General features: G+C 43.4%; 1 pseudogene; it reads right to left on the reverse strand.

Moving 5' to 3' along the window:
- Window positions 1-272: 272 nt before the first annotated feature.
- LOC116747885 lies at window positions 273-1,766 on the reverse strand (annotated as a pseudogene).
- Between the last annotated feature and the right edge of the window lie 15,987 nt (window positions 1,767-17,753).

Consider the following 17,753-nt stretch of genomic DNA (forward strand, 5'->3'; position numbering starts at 1 on the left):
AAACCATTGAACTGTACATACACTTTATATATATATATATATATATATATATATATATATATATATACTTTTATTATTAACCCATTAACTCCATAATATGCCAATCATGAGCTAGTTTTCAGCAGTTACATTCCCTTGATCACGGCTGCATAATGATGTGATTAATTAAAAAACAGGGAGACCAGAGACATGGCCAGAGGTGACATCACACAGCCTATGCCACTGCAAAACAATCGTCAAATTCAGTGGTGGTTTGTAAAGCCAGTTCAGTTCTGCTCCCCTTGCCAGAGATTCTCACGTTTGTGAAAATTGGACCAACAAGTGGTGGGGCTCCATTTCCTGGTTTGAATTCTCAGTGGCTTTATACAGAATCTCACTGGCAACTGGTTACTGTAACACCAGCCCAACCTTCTCTGCCCCCATGCTGGGCACTTCCAATTGTTAGGATAATACCGTAGGTTGCTGTCCCCTATGCTGAACTTGAGCTTCTTCAGGAAGGTTTTGTTCTCCATGAGATCCACTGCATTGAACATGTCAAACCCTTTCATGTTGGTGAGAACGAGGGCATTGCTCATGAGGTCTAGAGGAGGGGTCTGGGCATGAATATTGTAGAAAGTATAAGCAGCCTTTAGACTCTTGTGGGTCGGGTGGTTTATGATGGTAGACAGAAGTGTATAAAAGCTCCACTCATCTGTCACCTCACCATTTGCACTCTCCACCACAAAAGTGTCAGTGATATTCTCCTGGAGGTAGAACCAATGTTCCACCTCCTCCTGGCTCTTGACTGGCATGTGGTGAAACTGCTTCAGGTACCAGGTGAGGAGCCGGTGCACTATTGGAATGTCCTTTTTTCCCATTGGTTGTGGCCCAGCTGTCTTGGGAATCTCTGGCAGTTGGTAGAACTTCATGGTGCGTTGCATGGTCATATTTCTGCTCAAGTGGGAGAACTTCACTTCAATCAGCTTCCGTGGGTTTAGGGACCGATGCTAGTACCTGCAGGTGCCAACAGGCTTTGGTAATACCATCCCAGCAGTGTAAACAGCTTGGAAGATGTCCTCCAGGTGAACCCTCTGGGTTATCTCACGCATCAGGACTGGAGCCACCCTCTTGGAGTGCAGCTTCTTATGGACACACAAGAAGTTGATCTCTAGCATCTTCTTCTCTGTGTCATAGATACGGATGTTTTCTGGGATGGCGATGATGAATCCAACCAGTTTCTGACTTGAGACCACTAAAACACCACAGTGCCACTGGGGGAGCCAGCCAGGCGGCCGGAGAGCCCACCGAAGAAATTCTGGGGAATAATCAAATTGGAACATGTTGTCATCACCTTCCACATAATTCTTGTTCAGGAGGATGTATAGTTCTTTCAGCACACCACGGTCCCCTTGATCCAAGGCATCCCAGGTGAAGCCCTGGGGCAGGGTGTAGGGCTCTTGGCGGATGTTGTCTTTGTCAGGCTCCACAGGACCGTGCATGTTCACAACTTCTCCCAGTTTGGGGACGGGCTGCGTGTCCCAGAACTGGTAGCTTCACTTGCTAGCCTCCTCCATGGTCTTTGCAGGTCCCTTGAGCCACCAAAAAAAGTTCAGTGGCCTTCTGTATTTCCTGGATCCTCTCTGCTGGCAAAGAGTTCATCTTAACAGGCTCATCCTGGGCTGAATCTGTCTCACGGCCTTTTTCTTTCTACTTTTTTTGTTTCTTTTTCTTCTTTTTGGCTCCAGTGTCATTGGCTGGACTCAAATCACCTCGTTGTAGCTGTTGTCCTCCTCATTCTTGCAGCCGCTGCAGTGCTCATTGGCCATTTCCATTGCATTTCTGGCTGCATTTCTGGAATGCACTGGAGGTGCCCGGGGCTTCACTGCTGTATCACTCTCGTCCGCCACCTTGAGTTGCCTGTACATATACTTTAAATGGGTGAATTGTATGATATGTGACACGTGAATTACATCTCAAAGAGTTTTAAAAATCATATCAGGGATAGAAGGAATGAGAAATAATTTAATCCAAATAAAAGAGAGCAATAGAAGGGCTTGCTTCACCTCCTACACACTTGCACGCACACACTACCCTTCCAACTCATCTGTGGTACCTAGAATAGTTCCTGTGGCATATATAGTAGGTGCTCAAGAAATATTTGTTGAATTAACGAATATAGTTTATATCTAAGAATGGATGTATTGGGGATGGGCAAAGGAGTAATACAATAACTGAAGGTTGCCCACTGGGGGAGAAGAATAGGGTCTAGATGGGCATGGGGTGTGGGGGAGTAGTCACTATAAGTTCTCTCTGTATATATTTTGTCAGCCTGGTAGACAACTATTAGTTGGCCAAAAAGTAAGATATTATGGAAAACCCGAACGAACTTTTTTGCCAACCCAATACTTCCCTGAAATCCAGGGAGACACATCAGTTTTTTTAAATTAATTAACTAATTAATTAATTTTTGGCTGCATTGGGTCTTCGTTGCTGCATGCAGGCTTTCTCTAGTTGCAGCGAGCGGGGGCTACTCTTCGTTGTGGTGCGCGGGCTTCTCATTGAGGTGGCTTCTCTTGTTGTGGAGCACGGGCTCTAGGCTCACGGGCTTCAGTAGTTGTGGCATGCAGGCTCAGTAGTTGTGGCTCACGGGCTCTAGAGCACAGGCTCAGTAGCTGTGGTGCACAGGCTTAGTGCCTCCGCGGCATGTGGGATCCTCCTGGCCCAGGGATCAAACCTGTGTTCCCTGCATTGGCAGGCGGATTCTTAACCACTGTGCCACCAGGGAAGTCCCGAGACACATCAGTTTTTAGCTGCTTCACCCTAGACTCAGTCACCACTTCCTCTAATCAAATCCCTTTTCTTGCCAACTGCTCTGTCATATTCTGCTCTTCCCATGGCCATCATTTCCCTTCCTCTCTTGCAATCCCACTACCTGGATGACTGCAATCCCACTAGGAGTAGAGCAGACTCAACATCAAAAGAGCTGTCTTATGAGGTAATGAGCTTCATGTCACAAGAGGTGCTTAAGCAGAGGATGGAGACCTACTATTAGGATTCTGTAGACACCATTCCTGTATGAGATTCCATCACATACTATATAAGCATGGTCAATTTACATAACATCACTTAATTTCCTCATCTGCATGCACACATACACTCCCTCAAACTTAATTCAGATAGTCCCTACTTCAAACAAATCCACAATAAGGAATTCTGGATTTTCAAGCCAATAACCTTTTAAAGGTACAGGAAGGATATATATTTTAAAAATAGTCAATAATAATCCAAATAAAAACCCAAAGTATGAAACACACGAGTCCATACTGATAAAAATAAATGATTTAACAAATAAATAAATAGAGGAGAAGGGAAAAAATCTTTCATACAGAATGATTCCAAATAATATATGTATTCCCTTCCGCTAGGTGGTGGAGCTTAACACCCTCCCCCTCGACTCTTGGCTGGACTTAATAACTCACTTCTAACCAGTATGTGTACAGAATAGAGATGTGTATAGAAATGGAAACGTAGTAACTTTCTGATGGAGAAATCTGGTAGACACTAACTAGAAAGGTGATGAAAGTTCACACCACCAGTGATGTCATGTGAATGTCATGCCCTCCCTGATACCATGAGATGAGAAGGGCACTTCACCTCGGTGGTGTTCTTCCTCCAAACCAGTCTTATTAGGAAACTACTTATTAGGAAAACATCAGGCAAACCCAAATTGAGAGACATTCTACAAAAATACCTGTCCAGTACTCTTCAAAACTGTCAAGGTCATGAGAACCAAGGAGAATGACAAACTGACAGACCAGAGGGGACTAAGAGGACATGATAACTAAATACAAAATGGTAGCCTGGATTGAAGCCTGGAACAGAAAAGAACATAAGTGGAAAAACTGGTATATTACAAATAAATTCTGTAGTTTAGTTTACAGTAATGTAACAATGTTGGTTTCTTAATTTTGACACAAGGGCCACAGTTATGTAACATGCTAATATAAGGGGAAACAGGGTGAATTTTTGGTACTATCTTTGCAGCTTCTAGACTTCAAGGATCTTAATTCAACCATCCATCCAGGATTTTTATAGAGAGAGGCACTAGAGCATAATGGTTAAGAATTGATTGAGGGCGCGCCGCACAGATGGGGGCAGTTGTCTATGACGTCAGCTCGAGCTCTCCAGGCTCGGCGGCTCCAGGTTAAGCGCCCGCCACGCCCCGCGCCGCCGTCCCCCGCCCCGCGCCGCGCACCTGGGACCCTGCCGCGCCCCGATACGGGCGGCGTCCTGCAGCAGATCATGGCCATCACCGACCGGAGCCTGGAGGAGGCGCGGGCCAGAAAGCATGCTCTGAATTGCCATGGGATGAAGCCTGCTCTCTTCATTGTGCTCTGTGAGATCAAGGAAAAGACAGGTGAGCAGAGTAAAGCTCCGGAGAGAGAAGATTGCAAGCCAGTAACCCACATCCAGGCTCCATGATGCCCCTCCACACCCTGTCCTGGCTCAGGGAGGAAACCCTGCACCCACAGGCCCCGGGCGGGGGCACTGTCTGTGCGGCTGCTGCTCTCACTGCATCCATGATGGCTCCTGGCCTCTGCCATCTGTCTACTCCTGTGAGTGCAGGGTCTAGGACTCACCGTGTCCTAGGACTGCCCTGGTACCTGGCACACAGTGTACATACCTTATATTTTTGTTGAATGAAGAACTGTATCTAGTGACTGATACCTTTTAGGTGAAATCCTTTTTATCCTGTACACCTTATGGGAGTTCAGGAAGATTGAGTGTCTGGGGCCTGACTTAGAACACAAGGCTTATCATTCATATCATCCTGAAAAGAAAGCCACCCTGCATGTAAACCTAGCATTGGCGGATGTTCCTGGAAGCACTACCCTATGAGTTCCAAGAATTGCCTTCCCATGCCTCCTCTGGCCTGTGGGAGGCATGCAGGTGCATCTTCCAGGGTTGATATGCAGGCGCTCCACCTGTGTTCTTCTCTGTGGCGTCTGCCTGCAGCAGTCTCTGAAGGCCAAGGATACCCTAGAAGTACACCCCCTTCCCGAATCCTTCCATTGAAACAGCAGTCCTTCTTGGTATCTGGAGGAGCTGTCCTGAGGAAAACAAATAAACCCTTTTTGGAGAGCTTTGAATGTAGCTGGGAGGACCCGATACTGGCCTAGTCCCTTTCTTGAAAACCTTGGGGCTGGGTACATTACAGAACTCAGAATTTTGGGTTTTAGGTATGTGGTGTTGACAAGGGCTGAGTCAGAGCCCGCGTTCAGTGACTTTTAGCATCAGAGCGGTAACAGTCACACACGCTGGTGTGGGTCAGGTTTGCCTCCAAGTGAACTTGAGTGCCAAATTGCATAAAAACCTTTGGATCTTGGATTGCAGATGGGTATCCCCTTGAAGAGCTGCCAGGCTCCCTGGGCACTTCATACCGAGGGGCTTGTTCTGTCTTCTCTGAGCCGTGACTGTCCCCTGTGCTGGCCTCAGGTGCACATCTGTGCCTCACTTTGGTCAGTTCTGGGTTCGCTTTGTCTCTGAGGAACGAGAAGTCCCAGCTCCACCAACCTTGTTCTCAGGCCAAGGAGCCCTTGCTGTGCTGTGGGAGCACAGGCAGCTGCTGTTGGGGGAGCGGATGTAAATAACTCATCACACAAGGGAACGCCCTCCTATTTCCTCACCACTGTTCCTGGGCCTGGCCTGGAGTCAGGCATAAGTAATCCAGCAGTTTTTTTACCTCTGTTTCCCTTCCTCCTCAGCCACTCAGGTCTGTAGCAATTGCAACATCATGATAGGTAGCTTCAGCCTTCTGCTTAGGGCCAATGTGTGACTTCTTCCAGAATTTGGATCCCTTTTGTGATTGGCTGGACCAGGGGCCGAGACCCCTGTGCAGTATTTCATCATGACCGTGCAGGGAGCAGACTTCCTAGAGCTGGGGGGGTTATTTTTCAGGTTGCTTGGAGTGTCCTTTCTTGGCCGCACAGTCTCAGAGTGACTCGTGAATCGAGCCTCCGATTCTGATCAATCTGTCATAGCTCCTCTGCAGCTATATCCATCCCACAGGATTTGAAGTAATTAAACTCAAGTATAATTAAATAAGGTGCTTTTCAGCCACACTAGCCACATCTCAAGCGCTCAGTAGCCACATGTAGCTGGTGGCTCCCACATTAGTGCAGATCTAGAACATTCCAACACTGGAAAGTTCTATTGGACAGACAGGTGGATTAGTATAGAAAAATAGACAAATCAAGGATTATGAAAAACTAATGTCCATGATGACTAGAGAAACAAAATGTGGTCCCTATGTACAATGGACTGTTGTTCAGCCATAAAAAGGAATGAAGATTTATGGCACAAGCTACAATATGGATGAACCTTAAAAACTTTATGCTAACAAGGCCCTACTGTCAGGGAACTATATTCAATATCTTGTAATAACCTATAATGGAAAAGAATCTGAAAAAGGAATACATATATATATATATAAAACCGAATCACTTTGCTGTACACCTGAAACATTGCAAATCAATTGTACTTCAGTTAAAAAAAAACACAACTTTATGCTGAGTGAAAGAAGCCAGACACAAAAGTCCACAACAGTGTGTGGTTCCATTTATGTGAAATGTCCAGAAGAGGTAGAAAGAGATCAGCAGTTGCCAGGGGCTGGGGTCGGGGAATGGGGAGTGATTGCTAACGGGGACAGGGTCTCTTTTTGAGGTGGTGAAGAAGTTAGGTGGTGGTTGTACAACCTGGTGAATGAACTGAAAACCACTGAATTATTCACTGGAAAGGGGTGAATTGTATGTCACATGAGTTATATCTCAAAAAAGCTGTTATAAAAACCAAAAAAGAAAAAAAAAAGAAAGGATTGAATCCCAGCTCTGCTGCTTATCAGCTGTGTGACCATGCGTAAGTGACTTAACCTCTCTGTGCCTCAGTTTACTCATCTCTGAAATGAGGATAATAATAGCACTTACCTCATAGGTCAATATGAGGTTGGTATCTGTTAATGAGTTAATATTTTAAAGTGCTTAGCACAATGCCTAGCACTAGTAAATGCTATATGTTTGTTAAATAAAATGTAAAGTAATACTTATGAAAACTTCTGTATAGGCCCTACCAGTGCAGCAGCCCATCTTATACCTCAGTGCACACCCATTGGATTCATATAACATATCCATAATATAATTTAGGGCTACTTATGAAACTAGTAACCTGTAAGATGGCACTCACAAATCCTCAAAAGGTGACCAGAGAAGCTGCTTTAGAATAACAGGCTGCCCTGGGGACTCCAGCTGCAGACTGGCAGCTAATGGTAGATGATGGTATGTCAGGAAGAAATCTACTAGACACTGGTGTGCCCAGGGAGGTATTTATTTTCCTTACCTCACAGATTCACTTGGGTTGCTTTCTTCTCCTAATGTGCTCCCCACTCACTCTCTGATTAAGACCTTCTTTTCTTTAACACCCAACTTAAATCCTACCTTAGCTCTGAGGCCTCCAGGGTAGTCTTTCCTCTGAACTCCAACAATGCTAGTTGGTTTCTTCATTTGACCTGGAGAATATGCTATCTTATGCATTCTTTTCTCTCCTCATTCAGATCATAAGTACCTGAAGGGTAGGCACTGCCCTTGTGTCCCTCACAGGACAGCTTCCCCCTCCTTGGGAAGTCAATCAATAATTAGTGTTCAAGACAGAACAGAAAGTCCACTTCTCCTTTCATTCCTCAAATACTTTCTGAGCCCTGTGCTTGGGGCAGAGGATCTGGAGGATGAAAGAGTGGTCATTGTCCTCAGGAAGGCCACAATCTTGAATCAAAACTTTACACGTTAAATTCATAATACCATTAGCTTCTGGTGGGTGTTGGGAAAAATGGGATGGGGGCCGGGGGAAGCAACAAAGGAGGCTTTGTTTAACCTTCTCAGTAATGTCCTTTTATACATAATTTAATTACCTGCAGAAAAAGAAAGTCTCCTGAGGGCATCAAACTGAGGCAAAGGTAGAGGAGAGAGAGCAATTCTGATAGTAGACAGAGAGGAATTTGGAGTGTGGGGAAAACAGAGGACAGGGCTTGGGAGAGAAGCAGGGGAGAGATAGGAAAATATGACCCTTCCCTTAGTCTCTCCACGTCTTCAGTAGATTCTGTTCTCCGCCTATAATTTTTTAAAAATAAAAGCCTTGATGCAACTGGATTGCTTGTGAGAACCAGAGAAAGCACAGGTAATACAAAATGCCCTCCCAGAGTTCAGCCACTGTAGTTTTGCATGAATAACTACCATCTCTATACAGGTACCCAAACAGGGAACAAGGCATACGGTGCCAGCCTTCCTAAGGCTCCCAGTCTAGGGATGAGACAGATAATAAATAAGCAGAAAAGTAAATACATAATTTCAAATTGTGATAACTAACAGGAAGAAGAAATATCAAGAGAAAGTAATGAGCAGAGGGCCTACTTTAGATTTGGTATACAGAGGAGGCCCGTCTCAGGAGGCATTACCTCAGCTGAGACCTAAAGATTAAGCTGCCAGCAGTACAAAGCCTGGGTGGGAGTTGGGGAGAGTGCTCCAGGTGAGGGGAGCAATGAGACAGAGAAAGATTAAAAAGAAGAAGAAAAAGAAAAAAAAAAAGAAAAGAAAAACAAAAGAAGAAGAAAGCATAAGGGGAAATATTAGTAGGAGATATTACATCCCCTGAGGCTCAGGGTAAATGACCTGCTCAATACCACACAGCTAGTCAGCGACAAATGAGAGGATTGCTGAGCTCTATCCTCAGAGATAAAACTGAACAGAAGGCTTCTGGGGCTTCAAGGAAGCATCTAGCAAGAGACGTAGGGACAAAACAACAGGGACAGGGACTCGGAGTACTTTCTAAGATTCTGGAAATTTTGTCAATATTCCAGTTTTAGTGATTTTTGTTAACCCCTCTCTGTTTCCCTGAAGGGGCTGACAGCAAAACCTTTGAATGAAAATCATGAGTATCAAATTAGTAAAAGTTTCCCAGGCGCCAGGCCATGGCCCCTTGTCTCTGGGGGCAGCAAAGAAGCGGGGACTGCAGGCCTGGATTCCACATCTCAGTCAATCCTGCGAAAGCTGAACCTCAAGACAAAGAGCAAAGGCTGACAGCTCCTGAAGGAGAGAAAAGCAAGCTGAATGCCTGGGTTTGTGGAAGAATCCAAAGCAGGAGGGCTAGATGGTTGGATACATGGTGGGGGATTGAAGGGATGGAGGGGGCTCAACAGTTTATCAGAAGACTCAGACAGAGGTTATCTTCCTGAAGGTCACATAGCAAAGCCAGGAGCAGAACCCAGGTCTGACACATTGCACAGCCTTTCTATTAAATCACTTCAGATGATTTCTCCCACAACTCCTCTTTAATGTTGCTGTTAGGGTGTTTTTAGAATGATTTTTTTAAAAAGTGTGTGTGAGTGAGAAGAGTGTGAGTGTGTGTTGAAGAGAGACCCGATTAGATGAATGTGCTTCTGCTCTTTTCTTTGCACATTTCCTCTGTGTTTACCTATGATGAGGCGACCTAATTCCAGAGAATTCAGGGAAATCCCTGAACCTAAAGAGAGGGGCCTGAAAAATATTGAGAATCCCCTTCTGACCAGACCGTTTGGACTCTTGGGACAGCTGAGCAAGGGCAGAGAGGAAGCGTCCAATGGTGTACATGGGCAGCCATCCTGAGCTGTAGCCTGGGCCTGCATGATTGAGGTTCTGTGGGAATATAAACCTGGAAGGAAAGTCAGACAGTGACAGGTAGAGACACCAGTCTTCCAGTGTTAGAGAAGGATGAGGCAGCTGAATGTTGAAAGAGCAAGAACAGGATAAGAGATCTGGGCAGCTTGTCATCTTTTCCTGATCATTTCTTTCACTGTGTAGATTCCTTCAGATGAAATTGCTATCAATTCCCAGCTTCTCAAACACAGTATAGATGTTAAGAGCAGAAACTCTGAAGTCTCCAGTATCCTTGGCAAATCACTTAACTTCTCTGAACCTGGTTTCCCCCATGTGTAAAACAGGAATAATGATGGTACTCATCTCATAGGACTGCTAATGAGGTTAAGTGGTATGGAAAGCAATTGGAACAGAGCCTGGAACACAGTGGGCCTCTAGTGCACAGTATATATTATTATTTCTTACATTGAATGCAAATGTCAATGACTATTGAATTGTCTATACCACTGTGTACTACTTTGAGGCCAAGTTGCAGAACCACTGGCCTGGAAGGAATGCTAGAGATTATCTATGGCTCTTAAAATTTGAGACACGAGGAACCTAAGACCCAGGGGAGACAAGTGCATCTGAGGAAAAGGAAAAAGCTTGTGCAAAAGCAAAAGATAGGAAAAGGAATGAAAACGTATTTAAAGTGGTTGTAAGCCAGATGAAAGAGTGTGTGTATGCATGTGTTGGAGGGGTGGGGAGAAAGGAGGAAGACTGGAGGGTATATAAGGCTATAGAAGAAGCAAAGACGAGAATATGATGTGCTTTTGTGTCAAAGTCAGGAGTTTGGACTTTACCTAGACCAGTACTGTCTATTAAAAATATAATGTGAGTGGTGATCATTTTCAAATGTATAGAAATACCGAATCACTATGTTGTGTACCAGGAACTAACACAGTGTTGTAGGTCAATTATGTTTCAAAAACAAACAAGCAAACAAACCCATAGAAAAAGAGATCAGATTTGTGGTTCCCAGAGGAGGGAGGTGGGGGTAGGGGGAATTGGATGAAGGTGGTCAAATGTACGAACTTTCAGTTATAAGATGAATAAGTACTAGGGATGTAATGTACAACATGATAAAGATAATTCACACTGCTGTATGTTAAGAGAGTAAATCCTAAGAGTTCTCACCACAAGGGAAAATGTTTTCTTTTTCTTTTATTTTGCATCTATATGAGATGATGGATGCTCACTAAACTTATCGTGGTAATCATTTCATGCTGTGTGTAAGTCAAATCATGCTGTACACCTTAAACTTATACAGATCTGTATGCCAATATATCTCAATAAAACTAGAAGGAAAAAAAAATAATGTGAGCCACATATGCAGTTTTAAATTGTCTGATAACCACATTAAAAAAAGAAAAAAGCAACAGACAATATCAACTTTAATATTATATTTTATTTAAGCAAATATATAAAAATATCATTTCAACATGTAATCAATATAAACAATTATTAATGACATATTTTACATTCTTTTTTAGTACTGAATCATTGAAATCTGGCATGTATTTTACATTTATAGTGCATCTCAATTTGAACTAGTCACACTTCAAATGCTTAAGAGCCACATGTGACTACTGGCTAGTGTATCTGTTAGTGCAGATCTAAGTGATGGGGAGCCACTGAAAGGTTTCAAGCTAGGGAGTGCCATGGTCTGATGTGTGCTTCAGAGCAAGAACTCTGGTGATGATGGGAAGGATGGATTGCGACAGGGACTCCTCAGGATTGCTATGTATAATTGCGCAGGTTGTATGGTATAAGAAGCATGAAAGGGAGCTAAAATCTTGCCCACATTCTACTTTTCATGCCAAGTACTGGCCCAACACTGCCAGCTCAGAGGAAAGTGAGCCTTTCCTTAACTGGTTAGCCCAGAGGCAATGCCTGTTTCCTAATTTTCACAAAGATGCTATATGTGCTAGCAGTAGCCCTGGGGAATACCAGGCCAGTGTTGGAGGTACAAACCTCATTCCACAACTCCAATGGATAAGAAATATCACTGCTCTTTATAAATCAGAGTTAATTCCATTTTGAGCTCCCAATCCCATAAGTCTGGAGGGAAACTCAACCTAAGTTATTCTTGGGACCCCTGACTCTGAGTTGTGCCTAGGTTCTGGAATTCTATATGCACCAGCACATGGCAGTATGGCCCTCTAGTCATCAAGCCATCTGCTCACACTGGTATATGTTGACATACACATTGACCCCTGTGCAGGGCCCTTCAGGTCTGGCAGCACTGTGATGCTTTTGTGAAAAACTTTTGCTTCTGGTCTCAACTTCCTAGATTCCCTACGTCACCACTTCTCACTAGGGCCTTCTGCATACGCTGCCCAGAAGCCAGGCCAGGCTCTGTCACTCTGGAATCCACAGAGCTCTTTCTCTCCTTCCTTTATATTGGAGAAATCTCTTTTTTAATCTGGGAAAATCCTCTTCCCTTTCTATTTATTCCAAGATGTTTCTTCTTTACTGCAGATTTTTTCCTCCCTCTGGGGCTCAAGGCTCTTGTGAACAAAAGCCAGCAAGTATTGTGGGAAATGTCAGTTTTCTGCCCTTCTACAAACCTCCTGGTGACCAAGAGGGCCAGAACCTGCTTAATGGAAGAAAATAAAAGGAGGAATATATGGGGTGAAAAAATATATATATAAGCATATTAATCTCCCAAAATATTATCCAACTATTGAGCAACAGGAACTCTCGTACACCACTAGTGGAGGTATAAATTGGTACAACCTCTCTGGAAAATAATTTACCAGTGTCTGCTAAAGATGAACATATGCACGTCAGAAATATAATCTATAGGTATACATCAAGTATAAATGAGTGCTTATGGCCACCAAAAGACATGTATAAGAGTATTCGTAGCAGCACTATTCTTAATAGGCCCAAAGTGGAAATAACCCAAATATCCATCAATCATAAAATATATGATTTAACATACAATGGAATATTATACAGAAGTGAGAATAAAACAACACACAACATGATCGATTCTCACAAACATAGTGTTGAGCTAAGGAAATTAGGCACAAGAAAATCATACAGTATGATTCTATTTATACGTAAAGTTTTTAAAATGGCAGAGCCTAGCTGTGGTGTTGAGAGCCAGTATAGCGGTCACCTTACAGGGAGAAGGGAAGGGGTAGTATCTGAGAGGAAGCACGAAAGAGGGCCTTTTGGATGCCGGTAATGTTCTGTTTCTTGACCAGAGTAAGTTCAGCTTGTGGTAATTTATCAATAATATATTGGGCTTAAGACGTGGAAGCAACCTAAATGTCCATCAACAGATGAGTGGATGAAGATGTGGTACGTATATACAATGGAATGTTACTCAGCCCTAAAAAAGAATGAAATAATGCCTTTTGCAGCAACATTGGTGGACCTAGAGATTATCATATATTAAGTGAAGTAAGTCAGACAGAGAAGACAAATATCATATGATATCACTTATATGTGGAATCTAAAAAATGATACAAATGAACATATTTACAAAACAGAAATAGATTCACAGACATAGAAAACAAACTTATGGTTACCAAAAGGGATAGTAGGGAGGGGGGGAGATAACTCAGGCGTTTGAGATTAACATATACACACTACTATATATAAAATAGGTAAACAATAAAGACCTACTATATAGCATAGGGAACTATAGTCAATATCTTGTAATAAACTATAATGGAAAAGAACCTGAAAAAGAATATATATATATATTTATAACTGCTGTACACTTGAAACTAACACAACATTGTAAATTAACTATACTTCCATAAAAATGCATAAAATAATAATATATTGGGCTTATAATTTTGTGTGTTTTTGTGTATATAGCCAATACAAAGTAGAAAGTTGAATAAAAAATAAAAATATCAGCCTGTCACACCAATTAGCTGACTGTAGCAATAATCCAGGTGGTAAAGAATAAAGACCTGAATAAGTTAAGATCATGGAAGTAAGGAGGGAGAAGCAAGGATCAATGAATGATTGGATGTGGACAGTATAGAGGGGGAGGGGTCAAAGACAATGCCTGGGATTTGGGCTTGGACAACTGTGCAAATGATGGTGTGATGGTTGAGATAGGGATCATTGGAAGAGGTAAGACTAGGTGAATGAATGGGTAATGAAATCTGCTTGGCACATGATGAGCTCCTAGTGTCTCCGGGACATTTGTGTGGAGAGGCAGTATGGCATGGGGTTTAAAAGTGAGGGTTGATTTTTGATTCTGGATATGACCGAGTAAACACACACCTCTCTTTATCACCTACTGAGCCTGACTCTAAAACTTGTACAGAAAGCATGAACAACTCTTTAAGAACTCGGCATATATCAGCAGACAAATCAGAGAACACTAGAAATAAAAGTAACACCGAGCTGGTGGTAAGTTTACCACTTTTGTTCCTCCAGCATCTCCCACCACAAACTCAACACATTCTGAAAACTGGAAGTGAGCAGAGTGGTGCAAAAGGAGATCCAGGAGGAAGCCTCTAGTTCTGGATGGAGGAGCAGCAAAGGGAAATCCTAAGCCCCAGACAATGCAGAAAATACACGGGTGCTTTCTTCTCCCTCTTCTTTGTTCTGTTCCCTCACGCCCCGGTCACCAGGTAGTCCCACAGCCGGGTATGGGAAATGGCAGAAGCCAAAACTCTGAAGGAGAAGACCCTTCCTCTCTCTTCAATGCACCTGCAGCTCTAAGAGGGAGAGGCGTCTCTGTCACCCCCTTCCTTGTCCGCTCCCACTTGTCCCCTCCCAGTCCCAGCGCAATCCTGGACATGGGTTCTTTCTAGCCCAGAGAACCAAACATGGAAGACTGGGGAACGAGGAAGTACTGGAAAGATAAGGAAGTATGAGGAGCTCAGGAAAGCCGCCTGATAGAGCTGTTTACTCTTGACCTCTGGGTGCATTAAACTGCTCCTAATTAGCATAACGCAGATGGAAAACTGAACTAACTGTTCTTTGCGAGGACGCAACAGACTACTGGTTGGCGAATGCATAGGAAAGACCTGCTTAACAGTGCACAATTTAAAAAACCCTGACATTGGAAACACAGCCTCCAGAAGGAACAAAACAAAAAATGACAACATTCTTCACAGGAGGGGGTGAGGGGTGACTATAAAGGGATAGCACCAGGGCGGTTTTGGGGGATGACGGAACTGTTCTGTATCCTAGAACTGAAAATCAAACGAAGAAAAAGTCAATTTATTGAATAATAGTTTTAAAAATAAAGTGAAAAAAAAAAAAAAGTGAAGGCTCTAGAGACAGGACTGCCTGGATTCAAATTCTGGGACCCTACTTACTAGCTGTGTGACCCTGAACAAGTTACCACCCCGCTGGGCTTCAGTTCCCTCATCCATTAAATAGGGACAATCACTCCTAATTTAATAAATTAGGACGCTGGGATTAACAGATCCACACCACTATATATAAAGTAGATAAACAACAGATTTACTGTACAGCACGGGGAACTATATTCAATATCTTATAATAACCTATAACAGAAAAGGATCTGGGGGAATTCCCTGGTGGTCCAGTGGTTAGGACTCCACTCTTTCACTGCAGAGGGCCTGGGTTCAATCCTGGTCAGGGAAAAAGGGATCTGAGATATATATATATATATATATATATATATATCTGAATCACTTTGCTGTACACCTGAAGCTAACACAATATTGTAAATCAACTATACTTCATTTTAAAAATTTAAAAAATAGGGACAATCACAGTTCTTGCCTCCTAGAGAGATTGTGGTGGTAAAGGTTCAATGAGGTAATACATGTAATGTGCTTAGAACAGTGCCTGACACAGAGTATATGTTCAATAAATGCCATGACAGATCAGCAAAGGGGCTTGGGGCACAGGAGACAGGTGAGAGGACTGAAGAAGTCACCGGGTGAATCACTGCTGGGTGTATTTCAGTATTTGTAACCCTGGGAAGAATAGCTGCTGTGACCTTTTACTTTTAGGCCATCCAATCTGCCCAGCCGCCACACTTCTTCACTTCCCTCCTGACCTCCTTTCAGTTTTCACACCGTTCCTGAGTCTCTATTTTTGGCCCTAGGCCTGCCCTTCAGTTCATTGACTGGTTACGATCTCTCCAAACTAAAGTATTCTCTAAGTTGTTCTCTACCTTGGCTGTAGATCAGAATCTCTCAGACATTCTTCAGAGCTATTGGCCTGGACTAGAAAAATGTCAGTGTCATAAAAGACCAGCAAAAAGGCCGGGGAAGTGTTCTAGATGACAGGAGACTAAAGGATAACTCCATGCAATAAGTGTCTTTTGGATGGGATAGAGGGGAATGTCTACAGAAGTCATTATTGGGATATTTAAGGAAAATGAGTATGAATTATATGTGGAAGAATGTCCTTGATCCTAGGAGATACACACTGAGGTACTTGAATATCCTGATGTCTGCAGCTAACTTTCAAATGGTTCAGCAAAATAATAATTATTATATTATAGAATAATAATTATACTTTCACCATTTTAAAAAATACATAAACATATATCCCCACATGTTTCACCATTTTAGTCAGTTGTGTGCTAGATAGATAGATAAAGCAAGATTGCAAAATATTAATAGTTGGTGAAACTGGATAAAGGGTATATGGGTACTCATTGTGCCAATCTTATAACTTTCTGGAGGTTTTAATTATTTTCAAAATAAAAAGGAGTGATAGACCGTCTCTTGAAGATTTTTCAAAATACACATGCCTGTGTTGCTGCCTCAAGCTAACGGACGAAGACCTTCCCTGGGCAGGACCTAGGGATATGCATTTTAAAAGTTCTGGGCCACCCCCCCCTCCCCAGCAAAGAAGCACCACTGTGGAACTTCATCTCAGACCCAGCTCTACCTCCTCTGGTTCTTGGTTTCCTTCGGGACCCAAACCTCGGCACTAGTCCTCTTTGGCAATGTTGCAGCTAGGCCTTCCTTCGTAAAGCAGGTGCAGCTAGGGAGTGGGAGTGGTGAGAAGATGAGGTGAGGGTGAATCTGGGGGTACTCCAACATTTATCAGATGGGCAGAGAAAGAGGATTCCATGAGGGACTGAGAAGGAAGGGCCAGGGAAGTAGGATGGAAACTCCAAGAGTATACTCAAAGGCAGATAAAGATATATGACAAATCATTCTAGGTGTGCCCGGTGTAGAAGCTGCATCAGGGTGAGAAGTAAGTTGCTATATCAGTTCAGAAGTGGGCCCTTCGTTGCCAGAGGAGATTTCCCTGGCAAGCCCCCTCTTCCCTCCAGCAGATAGTCTGTGCCACAGGGCTGGCTGACAGGCACCTGAAATCTCAGACAGGAGAAATCTCTTTTTCAAAAGCAAGGTTTCTGGGAGACAGATGCTATCAAACCCCAAGAGGAAGGTTAGCAGGTCAGGCTGTTTGACTTTGCTTCTGCCTCCTGCTGAGTTCTGGAAAAGGATTTATATTTTCTGGGAGGTGTTGTGTGAGACCCCTTCAGGGTCAGAAAAAATACACCCATTTGTCATTTGGGGGTTGGGGGGAACATGGAATCTGGAGTCGACGGTTCTTAGCATCTGGTGAGAGTGAGCGTGTGAAATACAGGCGGTGAGACAAAGTGCAGGCATAGGGAAGGCAAGTGAAAACCTACCACTCTCCCCTTTACCAATTGGCTCCATCACAGCTGGGGTTTTCCTGACAGTCATCCTTTACCTCCCCACACCAGCCCTCCAAGAGATGTGCTGGCCCTGATGTGGATAAATCCTTTTAACTGTCAGTAAAGTCCAGTGAGGTTGGCATTTTAAAAATGAAAAATGAAAGGGAGGAAAAATCCAGAAATAAACAAAGGAAGTAAATAACAGTTGAGCAGCACTCCTTCCAATCTATCTGTCCCACAGCAGATCGAGTGAACATTCCAGAACATAAATCTCACCCTGAAACTGCTGGGCTTCCAACCTTTCAAATGGTTTTTCATTGACCTTAGAAGTGAGTCCAAAATTTTAAACATGATATACAAGGCCCTTTGCAATCGGATGCCAGCTGACTTTTCTAGCTTTGTCACCCATCACCTCCCCTTCACACACTCTGCGTTCCAGC

This window comes from Phocoena sinus, chromosome X (assembly GCF_008692025.1).
Source record: "Phocoena sinus isolate mPhoSin1 chromosome X, mPhoSin1.pri, whole genome shotgun sequence".
NCBI lineage: Eukaryota > Metazoa > Chordata > Mammalia > Artiodactyla > Phocoenidae > Phocoena > Phocoena sinus.